The sequence below is a fragment of the Schistocerca americana genome, chromosome X (assembly GCF_021461395.2).
Source record: "Schistocerca americana isolate TAMUIC-IGC-003095 chromosome X, iqSchAmer2.1, whole genome shotgun sequence".
NCBI classification, from domain to species: Eukaryota; Metazoa; Arthropoda; class Insecta; order Orthoptera; family Acrididae; genus Schistocerca; species Schistocerca americana.
This window is the reverse complement of record NC_060130.1, coordinates 737,777,688-737,787,400: the sequence shown is the minus strand read 5'-3', so window position 1 is coordinate 737,787,400 and position 9,713 is coordinate 737,777,688. Positions and strand designations below refer to the sequence as shown.

Here is a 9,713-nt window from a genome sequence, read left to right as displayed (position 1 = left end):
GTCTAGGAATGGTAGAACGATGGGTTCGATAACGGTTTGGATGTACCGTGCGCTATTCAGTGTCCCCTCGACGATCACCAGTGGTGTACGGCCAGTGTAGGAGATCGCTCCCCACACATGATGCCGGGTGTTGGCCCTGTGTGCCTCGGTCGTATGCAGTCCTGATTGTGGCGCTCGCCTGCACGGCGCCAAACACGCATACGACCATCATTGGCACCAAGGCAGAAGCGACTCTCATCGCTGAAGACGACACGTCTCCATTCGTCCCTCCATTCACGCCTGTCGCGACACCACTGGAGGCGGGCTGCACGATGTTGGGGCGTGAGCGGAAGACGGCCTAACGGTGTGCGGGACCGTAGCCCAGCTTCATGGAGACGGTTGCGAATGGTCCTCGCCGATACCCCAGGAGCAACAGTGTCCCTAATTTGCTGGGAAGTGGCGGTGCGGTCCCCTACGGCACTGCGTAGGATCCTACGGTCTTGGCGTGCATCCGTGCGTCGCTGCGGTCCGGTCCCAGGTCGACGGGCACGTGCACCTTCCGCCGACCACTGGCGACAACATCGATGTACTGTGGAGACCTCACGCCCCACGTGTTGAGCAATTCGGCGGTACGTCCACCCGGCCTCCCGCATGCCCACTATACGCCCTCGCTCAAAGTCCGTCAACTGCACATACGGTTCACGTCCACGCTGTCGCGGCATGCTACCAGTGTTAAAGACTGCGATGGAGCTCCGTATGCCACGGCAAACTGGCTGACACTGACGGCGGCGGTGCACAAATGCTGCGCAGCTAGCGCCATTCGACGGCCAACACCGCGGTTCCTGGTGTGTCCGCTGTGCCGTGCGTGTGATCATTGCTTCTACAGCCCTCTCGCAGTGTCCGGAGCAAGTATGGTGGGTCTGACACACCGGTGTCAATGTGTTCTTTTTTCCATTTCCAGGAGTGTAGTTAATGTACACACACTACATCTAATTTTTATATTACTTTTGTTCTTAATTACAGCGTCCAGCGACAATCGTAGCCTAAGAATTTAAATGACAAAATGTAATGAAACAAAAGTTAGTTAGTGACGTGTTCCATACATCATTTTAACGATTTTTTGAATCTATGTGTTGAAGAACGAGTCAGTTTACAGGACTTATATGCATGATTAGTTTTAACATAATTGTAACATTACTGAACATACCTATTTTCAGTCCTACTCATGCAACTAAAGTTTAAACTAATGATTTCTCTTTTTCTTTTTTTTTTAAGGCTACTAGTTTTTAAACATAAATTTGTTTATGGAATAAAAGGAGTTTCGAAAAGAAATGATTTTATTGTTGTGTTAAATCTTGCTCTGTTACCTGAGCGACAGTTTTTGTTGTTTGGCAATTGATCAGAAATTTTTGCTGCTGCATACTGAACTCCTTTATGACTCACCAGTAGCTTTAATATTGTGCAATAAAGATCATTTTTCTTATTGATTTGTAGTTATGGGCATCATTATTCTTCTGAAATTGTGATGGATTATTTATGGCGAATTTTATTAGCGAATATATATACTGGGAAAGTGCAGTTAAAATGTCTAATTCGTTGAAGAGGTACAAGATGACTGAAGTGAACACCTCATATTATCCTTACTGTTCCCTTTTGTACGATCAATACTTTTTTCTAAGTGAGGAGTTATCGCAGAAAAGTTTTCCGTAAGACAATATAGAGTGGAGATTGGAAAGTATGTTAGGAGGCTGATTCGATTGTTTCAAAAACTAGCAGTTATTCAAAGAGAAATAGCAGTTGAACATAATTGTTTGAACAGCTCAGTAATAACCTTCTTGCAGTTCGAGTTTTCATCAAGTTGAAGTATTCTGCCCTGTTTGCTGTCTCCCATTGATGTGCTGTATCAATTGTTGATACGATTCTATTTGTTGTACGGAACTGAACTAGAGAGAATTATTCTTAAAAGTTAAGCATTATGTGCGCGTCACAAATGATAGACGTGCGCTCGAAACCACGCTCTCACCAGTTTTCATTCGCTAATGAGGTAGTTTCGAAACGTATGCGTTATCGGTGATTCAAAATTAAGTTCTATTATTCATGAATAAAGTATTTGTTTTGTTTAAGTTATGTGTCTTTCCCGTACACCGACTAATGCGTACTGGTGATTCACAGGTATTTGTCAACATTGTCACGTAACCCTGGCTGAGAGAACCGTTTCCCTATGCGAAACACGGAATGAGTGCATCTTTGTGAGCTTGTATGTATGTTTAAATGTGTGGGTTCGCAAGTAAAACAAGTTTTTTTTTTTTTTTTTTTTTTTAATAAACGTTAATTCCGTTGAAACCGAGTGCGGTGGAGTAGTGTTTGGACTCCAGACTCACATTCGGAAGTAGTAGGGTTCAAATCCCTGTCCAGCCATCTAGTTATTTTTCTCTCTGTTTCCCTAAATAGTTTAAGGCAATGTCGGAATTTCGTCCCCTTTCCTCCCAAATCCACAGTTAACCAACCGCTATTTTTTCTTTTTCTTTTGAGTTACACTACACCTGGTGTATTCTATTACGTCCTATGATCACAGATGGATTCATAAGGAACATCATTTATTCTCAAAGCAGATTCTCTCTCAGTAGAGTTTTGGCTGCACTTACAGTAGCAGGAATATCATCTGAATCGTGTAAAATGGGTGATTGTATTTACGAGACTGACTGATATCAGCAACAAATGAAATTGCAGTTTCATATTTTCATTTTATTTTGTGCACGTTTCTTATAGCGATTGTATTTTCCTGCGCCTTGCTACTAATTATAAGGATTAAAGTTTGTTTTTTGTTGGTCATTTTCAGGCCCTCAGCTACTGACGAGAGAGTTGCAGATAACAGGCTACAGATGCAGTCTTCGCATTTCAGCAAAACACGTGTGACTGCTGCTTGAAACACTTCAGAGGAGCAGACATCGACGGCCGTCAACAGAAAGTTACTACGGAAGCCTATATCCCAAACGACGACGGCCCCCCACGTCTTGCAGGTAAGATGCAGAAAAACAGAAGTATTTCTACGAATTAAAAGTAATGCACGGCCACTAGGAAATAAGTTTCAAAGCCGACATTGATATCGTCATTGAGCTTGACTGTAAATGAATCGATAATTATTAGTTCTGTATTTGTTTATTTCAATTTTTGAAGCAATACTGAAATCATCACCTCAGCAGCTGTTTACAGATACCTCAATATTCACTTTCGCTCTCATTTTAAATGGCTGCTAATGTAACGAAAATGATTGTCCCATTCGAAGATGTGAAGAGTATGACGCGCGACTATTGCGGATACATGTTGTGTGTAGCGCAATTGTAGACACGATATGCGAGCAGTCTGTTGCAGTCGCGTCTGTAGTGAATATGGCACAAAGTCATGATTTAACCGACATTGAACGTGGGATGATAATCGGTGCAATTCGCATAGGACATAGTATATCTAAGATTACACAGAAACTCGCATTTCCCGACATCAATAATTTGTATAGAATAAATCTTTAGTGTCCCACAGACGATGTTTTCAAACACAGGACCACTAAAAGTATTTAGCGAGCTGAAGTCACGTCCCCTCTGCAGAACCATACAAGGCGAAAAATCATCACCAATTTCAATGTATGGAAATGGCGCACTTTATAAATCTAAAACACCTAGTATCCTATAAAGACAATATCAGTAAGTTCAGAGTTGGAATCAGTAAACTCATACAAATACCTAGATGTAACACTTACTAAGGACATGAAATGTAACGAATACATATTCTTTGTCGTGGGTATGGCAGGTAGCAGACTTCGGCTTATTGGCTGAATATTAAGGAAATGCAATGATTGGACAAATAGACTGCTTACAAATCCCTCGTGTGGTCAGTCTTAGAATATTTCTCATGTGTTGATGATGATGATGTTTGGTTTGTAGGGCGCTGAACTGCACAGCCATCAGCGCCTGTACATAGTCCCAATTTTGACACAGTCCAATTGTTTTCACAATCCAATCTAGTCAATGTCACGAATGATGATGATGATGATGATGATGATGATGATGATGATGATGAAATGATGAGGACAGCACAAACACCCAATCCCCGGGCAAAGAAAATCTCCAATCCGGCTGGGAATCGAAGCCGGGACCCCGTGATCCAGAGGCAGTAGCCCTAGCCACAAGTCACAAGCTGCGTACACATTTCTCCAGATCGTGTTACCCGTACAAGATGGAGCTAGCAGGGGAGTTTGAACGTATAAGGAAGAGGGCGGCACGAATGGTCACAGATCTGTTGACACGCGGGAGAGTGTCACAGAGATGATGAAGCAATTGAACTGGAAGTCTCTTGAAGATAGTTTCCGTCCAACTCGAGAACATGTATTAAACAGGTTCCAAAAACGGACTTTAAATGATGACTCTAGGAATATACAACAATCTCGTACATATCGCTGCCATAGAGATCCTAAGGACAAGATTAGATTAATCACAACACGCGCAGCGGCAGTTAAATAATCATTCTTCCCGTGCTCCATACGTGAATGGAACGTGAAACCCGCAATAACCGGGTCATCGGGACATATCTTCCATCAGGCGCTTCATAGTCGTTCGCAGAGTGTATATGTAGATGTAGATATAGAACTCATTTCTACCAGGAATGTGCGCAGATACATGCACCGCAAAGACTTCTTCAGCCAAGGACCGACTAGTGTCACAGGTCCTTCCCATGATTTATTATCACTCAGTGCGTATACGTAAACCTTGCAATAGCAACATACTGAACTGAAATGAAGCTATAAATCCTATTATTGACCCCGTTTTGAGTCGTAGACCTTTGGCTTTGTATCAGTCTCATGAACAGTGTCAGGCTGACTTACGGTAGTTCTCAAAACGTAGGAAGACCTTCAGAGGATCAAAGCTTAGTACAGTGATTGGCAGTTGACCCTGAAAGTAAATAAATGTCACGTCTTCGCATAAATAGGGAGAAAGGCCCATTACTGTATGATTACAGGATTAAGTAAATATCTATGGGGAACTTAAACTTATAACTTACGACCAGTTCCAGCTTCTTTTTCTTTCCTTTAGTGCTGTCGTCTGCCAGCGGTCTTGTCCCAGTGGTAACACCGGCTCCCGTCAGATCATCGAAGTGTAGAGCTGTCGGGATTGTCTAGCATTTGGATAGATGTTCGGACGGAGTCTGACTTTGTTATTTCTTCCCCCTCGCTCCCTGTAGGCTCGATATGCGCTGTCAGCGGTACAACACCCAACACTTCGGACAATAGCTTTAACAATATAAACAGACACACCGAACAAGAATGAAGTACGCAAATTCGAGAACTTTTGAAAATCTATAAGAAGATGAATGTTTCCTACTACAAAATTACCCCCTGTTGTTGGTATTCATATTTTTAACATTAAAATAAAAAAAATAAAGGTAAAGATAAAATAGATATTTAAAACACGTCGAAATGGACGGAGATGTTCATTTAAATGGAGCACCGCACTATCACCAAATACTGAAAGATCTGTACTGGGAGAAATGGGGTGTTCTCTAAGGTTGGAAGGTGTAGGTGAAAGATATAGGGGTCCACTGGTAGTAACTATGGAGATAAAATTGGGTGCTGTAGTGGACAGTGGAAAGATATAAAGTGAGGAGGAGTTTGACAGGTGGGCAGAGCTGCTCTATCAAGAGAAGAGCAGATAGGAAGAGGGAGGGAAGAATGTATGGGGAGAAATGGAGAGGGATGGGGGAGGAGGGGCGAGCCCTGATGAGGAGTAGTATAGGTGGGGACGAGTTATAGTTGGTAGGATGAATAAATATTGGGATTGATTTTTATTGTTAGATAGAAAGAGTTTATGGAAGTAGCGTTGGGATACGTTAAGCAGTTTGTGTAGCAGTACATATGATTGGATGTGTTACTAAAGGCGCGGCAGCATACCAAGATTCGTGATCAGAGGAGAAACGATGATGTTATTGGAATCTAGTTTTCAGATAACATAGGCTACACGAAGTGTTCGATGTGGGCGAGGAGGGATGGGAATATGATTGGGTACTAGATGATCTGCGTGGGGGAAGGTAAACGGATGCGGAATGCGATGTGGAATGTATGACGTTCCAGGATTTAGAGAGACTGATTAAACTTAGTAGGAGCAGATGTTCATACGAAATTTGCATATGGTAGGGAAGGTGAAGGGGGGGGGGGGGGGGGAGGGAGATCGGAGCAAGATTTTGTAGGTGTATACAGTAGTGGAGGCGTTTAATTCTCAAGTTCGACCAGGTAGTAGCTTAAGTTTTTTGTGGGATTTCCGTTGGATGGTTAGTATCTGAGGTTTGCATGTTAGTTGCCGGTCAGGGGTTATTCCAAGGTATTTTAGCACATTATTTAACTGGACAGGACGGTTGTAAATGGTGAAGTACAAATCATTGAGGGGGAAAACTGCAATTGTTCGTCCCTTAATTATTGCCTGGGTTTGGAGGAGTTGATCTTGTGGAACCATTGGTTGAATTCGAGGTGGTTTCGGAGGGATCGTTGGAACTTAAGGAGTGTAGGGTAGAGGGTGATAAAAACAGTGTCATCTGTGTATTGAAAGTGGGCCTGGTGGGTGTGGTTTGGGCATATTGGCACTGTAGAATAGATAAAGGGGAGGAGAGAGGACGGAGCCTTGGGGCACACTACAATGGGATGGAAGGTGTGGAAATTGTTATTGTTAATAGTAACGAAAGCAGTCGAACGCGCTGCTCCCCAGTATGAATCCGCCCGGCAGATTAGTGTCGAGATGGTGTGCCGGCCAGCCTGTGGATTGTTTTTAAGGCGGTTTTCCATCTGCCTCGGCTAATGCGGTCTGGTTCCCCCTATTCCGCCTCAGTACACTATGTGGGCAACTCCCGGGCAAACACTGTTTCCACGTACGCCATCACTTCTGTCTCTATGCTGATCATTTTTGGAATACAACGAGCTTAGTGACAGAAGTGATGACACTTTCTGCAAGACCTGACCATCATTTTGCAGGACAATGCTCAAGCACGTACAGTGCAAGCTGTTACTGATTTGTTTGACTGATGGGGCTGCTAAGTGCTATACCACCTACTGTACGTCCGCATCTCGTGGTCGTGCGGTAGCGTTCTCGCTTCCCACGCTCGGGTTCCCGGGTTCGATTCCCGGCGGGGTCAGGGATTTTCCCTGCCTCGTGATGACTGGGTGTTGTGTGCTGTAGTTAGGTTAGTTAGGTTTAAGTAGTTCTAAGTCCTAGGGGATTGATGACCATAGATGTTATGTCCCATAGTGCTCAGAGCCATTTGAACACACACACACCTACTGCACTCCCCTCACTTAAGCCCTCGTGAGTTCAACTCGATTTCTAAACTGAAGGAAATCCTTCACGGCATTCGGTTCAGAACTGCTACAAATTCGTCGGGCAACAGACCGCGCCACTCGAACTGTCAACTCAACTGACACTGCTAAGAGTATCTTACGACTTCCACATCGCTGGCAACGGTTTATACACATTGCTGATGACTACTTTGAAGTTCAGTAAAACTTTGAAACACGTATCTATTTTGTACGAGCCGTAAATAAATAGTTGCCTCTATTAAAGCTCCAAACCTCGTACTTATGAGTTAACGCTGTATGTACGTAGAAACATATTTAACAATTTTTTGAATGAAATACTTAGCGCCTTTTAATTTTGTTAATTGTTGTGTTCAACACAGTCGTCTATAATAGGGTGCCTAAGAAACCTGCTTTCTCGGATCGTTAGACAACAATTCAAGCAAACCGTATTAATAGAGTTTATTACAGTAAGATAAATAACAATACTTAACTTTTCGTATTCACAAAGTTGAGTCGCAAGCAAATGGCGACATGCAAATCATCATGCAATCAATATACTGAAGTATATACAATTCCAATGCAAGTAAAGCAATACAGTTCATGCCTTTGTGTCGTCTTAGAGCGGGGTCTGTCAGCGTACTATTGGCTGACGTCGCCTCACAGCCCTCTCTGCTCTTCCATTCTTGATCGTCGTGCCGGCACTTGCCGTTATGCCGGAACATTAATTATGTTGTTTATTCTAAATACCAAATAACGTCAAAATAACTGTTCTTCTCATTCATGTTTGTTGTTAAAAAGAATTTTTGATGAAAGCCGTTTCATTAGTTTATGTTCTTATTTATGCAAATTGTAGGTTTTCCATTGTCATGGGATTGTAAAATGCAAATCTTTTTCGCGTTTACATATTGTGTCTCTTTTGTGGACGAACACCCATTGTAAGTTCTCATGGAATCTTGGCCAAGTTTCACTAAAAAAAGCAGACAGTTAAATGAAGATAAAGAAGGGAGAAAACTCTTAAAATCCACCACTATAACGTGAGTGAGAGCAGCGATAATGGGGTAACTTTCGTTGTTAGCAGACAACACGGCTCTCCTCCCGCTTCCGACGACGATGGCGGAACTTTCATCCCGAGAATCCTTGACGCTGACGTCCTGTTCCGTTGCGTTATTTTGGTTGTTTGAGTGGATGCCACCCTTTTAAATGCATTATGGACGATTTTGACGTTCCGTTCCGTGGCGTCCAGTGCGAATGAACCCTTAGGGAGCAGGCAACGGCAAACGTTTCTATAATGGAAGGTATTCTGTTCAAAAAAATGGTTCAAATGGCTCTGAGCACTATGCGACTTAACTTCTGAGGTCATCAGTCGCCTAGAACTTTGAACTAATTAAACCTAACTAACCTAAGGACACCCCACACATCCATGTCCAAGGCAGGATTCGAACCTGCGACCGTTGCGGCCGGCGGTATTCTGTTATTTGCAGTTGTATCGAAAGTATCGGAACAATCGATTGTTTCAGGCATAACCGGAAGCGTCAAGTTGACGACGACGTCGGTACGGCACCCTGTGTAACACATTACGAATGTAAGTGGAGGAGCCTTTGCCGTGGCGAAGAACGGGAGGGCATCTACTCCGACCATCGACTCCCCCGCCCAATGGGTACATACGGCTCCTAGTGCACCTGTCAAAACATGTAACATAAATGGCCGTATCTTTTCATTGCATTCACATAGAAACTTACATGTTTTGACAACACCAAGGGACTGTAGACTTTAGTACGTGACATAAATTTCTGTTCGGAACGTCTACCCGTTCCTGAGAGATAGTGGTCTTCACTGGCGGACACTCGGATAACAACTAGCATAAAAATAGTTTTTGTGTGATTAACTATAAATTAACAATTTTTGGATTTTTTTCATTTATTTGTACAGTGAAACCAAGCTTCTTGCCTACTTTCAGGAACTCCGCTGTAGGTTTCGATGAGTGAGTTTGCGAGTATCACAATATGTGACGTAAATGGCATTATCTTCTGACAGCATTGATGTTAAATCTAAATTTTTTGCATCGCCAAGGGGCCATAGATCTTAGTATGTGACATAAGTTTCAGTTTAATGAGTCTACCCGTTCCTGAGTGAAGGGGCTCTTAAGCGACGGACAGACAGTCAGATAACTAATGACAAAAGTATCTTTTTCGCGTGATATAATTACAAATTAACATTTTCCGGCGTTTTTCCTGTACTTACACTGTGAAACGACAAGTATCCTACAGGTCTTGACACGTAAGTTTGCGAGTATCAACATATGTGACATAAATGGCCGTATCTTTTGGTATCATAGACGCAGAAACATACATTTTTTACATCGACAAGTGGCCATAGACCTTAGCATGCGACATAAATTTCTACT

At 43.0% G+C, this 9,713-nt stretch overlaps 1 protein-coding gene across 5 annotated transcripts in view; it reads left to right on the top strand.

The window, feature by feature from the left end:
- Positions 1-2,821: 2,821 nt before the first annotated feature.
- LOC124555443 (glutamate receptor ionotropic, kainate 2) overlaps positions 2,822-9,713 on the top strand; it is a 187,554-nt gene continuing 180,662 nt past the window's right edge. For all 5 annotated transcript variants that reach the window (XR_006968555.1, XM_047129354.1, XM_047129353.1 and 2 more), the window contains exon 1: positions 2,822-2,999. The gene's annotated coding sequence lies outside the window, so the exon portion shown is untranslated. The remainder of the gene's footprint in view (positions 3,000-9,713) is intronic.